Consider the following 4477-nt stretch of genomic DNA (forward strand, 5'->3'; position numbering starts at 1 on the left):
AAACAACCCACAGAGAGGTGAGGTTAGTGGACAGATTACAAGGCACAGAAAACATAGCAAAGGCCACGGTTGTCATTGATTACAGTTTTTTCACATGAACATCATCATGACTGATGGGTGACTATGTATTTTTGCATTGATTTGAAGGAGCTTTGAGCCACAGTGTCTTCTTTAAAAGAGGAGATGACTTAAAGAATTCCTCTTTTTTTTTTTTTATATAGGCAGGCTACATGTCTGCACTAAAGTACAAAAGAAACTTTGTGATGTAGCACAATACCAACTTTTTATGACTATAAGTTTTTACTGCCTCGGAATAAGCTAGGGAGGACAATGAACAAGCTACATAGCTCTCACCGGCTGACATCTAATAAAGGCTTTATATGTCACTATGATAGCAATCAAACAAGTTTAAAGAGAATACTTTACAACTCGTGCACTCCCATCCTGTACTTTTTCTAAACTTCCCTATAGCACAGAAAGGAAGGGTCAAATTTCTCCCTAATGTCTGTGAGTGTGGTTCCAGTGTCGGCAGAGCCATGCTTATTCCCATCACCTGAGATGGGTGTGAAGGAAACTACACCAAGCACAACCAGCACAACACTTCTGCCTCAGTTTGCAGAATGTGAACTCTTTGTGGCACGTAGGGGAGCACTACTACATGGTGAGGCCGAATCTGCAGAGTCTAATTCTAGTAGAGTTAACTTGCTCGGATTTTGAACGTCTGTAGTCTAATGTGAATTGAATGTTAAGTAAACCAACTTAGTTTATTAGTAGAGCACGGCATATTGCCATTTATTTCAATTCAAGTTCTTTTCCACATCACATGCCTTTTGTGTATTTCATACATGCTTGAAAGATACTATTTTTGGAAGAGTTTTCAAGGGTTTTGCTATGTTTATGGAACTGATTCTTGTACTTTTCCTGAAAATCTGGGTAGTTAGTCCCTTGTGTGCAAAGCTCTCACAACAGAGAAAAAAGATGAAATCAATGAGAGTGAAACAACCCAGAAGTTACCCTCCATAAGGTTTATTCATTTAAAATTTTAACTTTAGGCTGTACTGGGGAGCTTTTCGGGCCAGAAAATAAATGCTGAAAAATAACAATAAGAAAAAACTCTTATTTATCAAACAATTAAAGCAAAAGTAGACAAGTTATTGAGCTTTTATTACTGCAGAGCTGAATGTTGCCTAGTCTGCATCTCAGACAGAAGTAATTTTGGGAAGAAACTTAGGAGCTAGGGAGCAAGAAATATTTTCTGACTATTTCTGATATTAAGAAATGGGCAGCTGCTTAAAAATGCTCAGTGGTTTGGCATGTCAGCCCAAGCACTGGGAAATGACTTGGTGGAAAGGTTCACAGCGAAAATCATCCAGTGCATATCCATGCTTTCAAACCAGGCCTTCCAAAGGCACGCCAGGTTCTTGTGTGACCTGGAAATGGGACAGATTAGCAGCATACAAGGACTAGCTTTTTGCTGGTAGGTCCAACTGTGTAGGCAGATACTTCCAAAGTCTCATTAGGACACCAGTCTTTGGAAGGATGTGATTACAAACACAGCATAATTTACTTTGCCGGCACGCTTTACCACAAGGCTATGATCTCCAGCTCTCCCGTGTTTGGTATGTGAGTTATACACCTAGAGCTATAGGTACAATAAATATATCAGAGCTAGATTGTGCCTCAAGGCAAATATCCTGTTGATTCTACTGTCCTTCCTGTTACGTCTTGTGATGTTTTGCCATACTCATCTACTCACCCCATAAGACGTCCACGTGAGCAGCTCTGTGGTTTTATTTTCATGTTTAAACCAAGTTGCTGTAATCAGCTTTTCTGTAACCTAAACTGCAGTTGTTATGACCATATTAAAGCACAACATTTCAGGCTCAGCCTGTAACTCTGCTATTAGAGGTTTAAACCTCAGTGCAGAGAAAGTCTATAATGAAAGTGAAGCTCTCTTTCATTTCCTATGATTCAGCGGAGCCATACTTGAGAACCGCCAGGTTTTGCTCCCCGTGCTGTGACATTTGAGACCTGCCCTCCGAGTGCCGGTGGAAGGCTGCGGACTCGCCAGCTCAGCGTTACAGATGATATCACAGTGATGGTAAACCACTGCCTCAGTGCTGGCTTGGAGGCAAAGACAACACCAAGTGAGTATGTGGGATGGTTGTTAAGGACTCCACTCGTGAACCTCATCAAAAGCACATTAATTTCAGAGGGAAGGTGTTTTTTTCAATTATTTCACTGTACTTTAGATTAATCCCCGAGATATTCTTCTTGTTTAAAGTGTTAATGAAAATATTAAGGATCATGGTGTAAGGAGGTACTAAATGCAGGAACAGAACCTTTTGAAGGCAGTAACTTGCTTTATGGCCACTAGTAGTAGTACATTACTACTTAAATAAAGATACAGGAACAAATGTTTTATCCCTTATATGGGTACATCCCCATTGAATTTGCTGTAAGAATAACACTAAGAATAATATAGGAGTTATCTTTTTAACAGTTTGTTTCTAAAGCACGTTTAGTTGAGGGTCCCTCAGTTTAGTAGTTACCTCTCAATGGTACATCCTACATTAAAAAGTCATTGTGAATAGCCTCTCATCCTTCTGTTCCAAAAATAAGAACTGCAAATCAAGCTAGCAGCTTTGCAGTCAGAAAACCTAGGAACCGAATTCTGAAATAGCTCCAGCTGCAACGCCTAGGAAATCAGCCAGTCTGGTTTCAACTCCTGTGAAATTAGAAACTTCAGCCTACCAATAAAAGGAACGGACATTTTGTTTATCTTCCCAGAGAGTACTGATACACATCTTAAGTACGTCTAATTCAGTCAATATACTGTCAAAGTGAATCCCTTAGTAGTAGTCACTGAAACAGTGACAATCCACCAGTCGCCAATGATATTCTTAAAGCTATTCTAAAAGTGACACTTGAAGGCAAAGGTCTGATAGCAATTTTTAAATTAGATCAGATTTTTGAACAGGTGGTTGGCAGGTTCTCCTTTCTCTTTCTCCAATGCAGATGGAGTTAATGCCTCCAATTCACCAGGCGTTATTTTTTCGGTCCTCTTAGAGTAGCACGAAACTTGGTGATTGTTTCTGATAGATCACTTGTTTGCTTGGATTTGGGGAATTCAGGTTTCTTTTTTCTACTTGCTTTAGGGGTTATGGTAGGAAAGACTTCGGTCATAAGTTTGCTATTTCTTGGTACCTCTGGACAATGTATTATTGGATTCAAAAGCTAAATTAAAAATGAGGGGGGAAAAGGTTCAGTTCAAGTGAAATGCATTTTTTTCTCTTTTTCTAAAAAAAAAAATCAGTTTCTGTTAATGCAAAATATTTTCTTTAGCCTAAATGTTTCACTTTATAGTTATTTTGTCCTCTAAAATATTTTTAAATGAGAACTTTATTTTCCAAATAAAAACTGAATGTTTTGATTTGGAAATGTCAAAATAAGCTCTAAATTTGACTTATTTTTACCCTTAAAGCTATTTTACAGATTCACAGATTTGGAAAATAATTATTATTTCTCTGAAAATGTTGATGTGAATTTAGTATTTGCATAAAATGCCTTTTTAATGCCTTTCCCTCACATTTCCAACAGAATTGCAGATACATCTAGTAGTGGGGGACTGATTCTTATTTTCTGTCTACATAAGATTTGCAAAATGCATGTTTCCTAATACATTGCAAGGAATCATCACAGAAATTGTCCTGATAGGTATCAGATTAAAATTATTTTCTCTTTGTTGTGTAACTTATACCATACACCTAAATTCTATGTCCTGTTTTGTCTCCTCCTTTTGTTTTTATTTTATTTGACACAATTATCATTCAGACTTATCTATTTAAAAAATAACTGAATTTTTGAAGCTCAGTTTGTTTCATATTTTTCTTCTGTTTTGTAACATTGATTTTATATATATATATATATTCTAAACCTAGGTTATGTCAAGCAATACTTGGAATGACAGACTTTCAAAATACTGCCTTATTTATTTGAAATTATTGATAAGTGAAGGAAATAGCTCACCTATGTGTAAGATCATGCTTCTGCTTTTTGCTTTTTCTAACATAACTACTACTTCAATATAGAAGATATGCGGTTAGAATGCTTCTGATTTGCTTTCAGACTGCATTGGTTTAGTTTTATATTGTAATCTAAACTCTAGTCTCTGTATACTTGTCTCTTTGCTTATATACAGCTATAGTTTTTTAAAAAGACTAGGGAATCTGAATATTAAAATTAAGATACCTTATAAGGACTTAATTTCAAAGGATTTAAGGTTATCTTCTAACTCAAAAATAAGTGTGTTACGTATACATAAATAGGTGTAACTGCGATATAGACATTTTAACAGAGGGTGTTTTAAATAATGCTATGAAACAACATAGATGTATAATGTTATTTAGGTTTTTTTTAAAGTGATCATAGTTGTGTGTGAACAGGATTTATTTCACACGATTTTCATGGCATTCCT

This window comes from Pygoscelis adeliae, unplaced genomic scaffold (genome assembly GCF_000699105.1).
Source record: "Pygoscelis adeliae isolate BGI_AS28 unplaced genomic scaffold, ASM69910v1 Scaffold160, whole genome shotgun sequence".
Lineage (NCBI taxonomy): Eukaryota > Metazoa > Chordata > Aves > Sphenisciformes > Spheniscidae > Pygoscelis > Pygoscelis adeliae.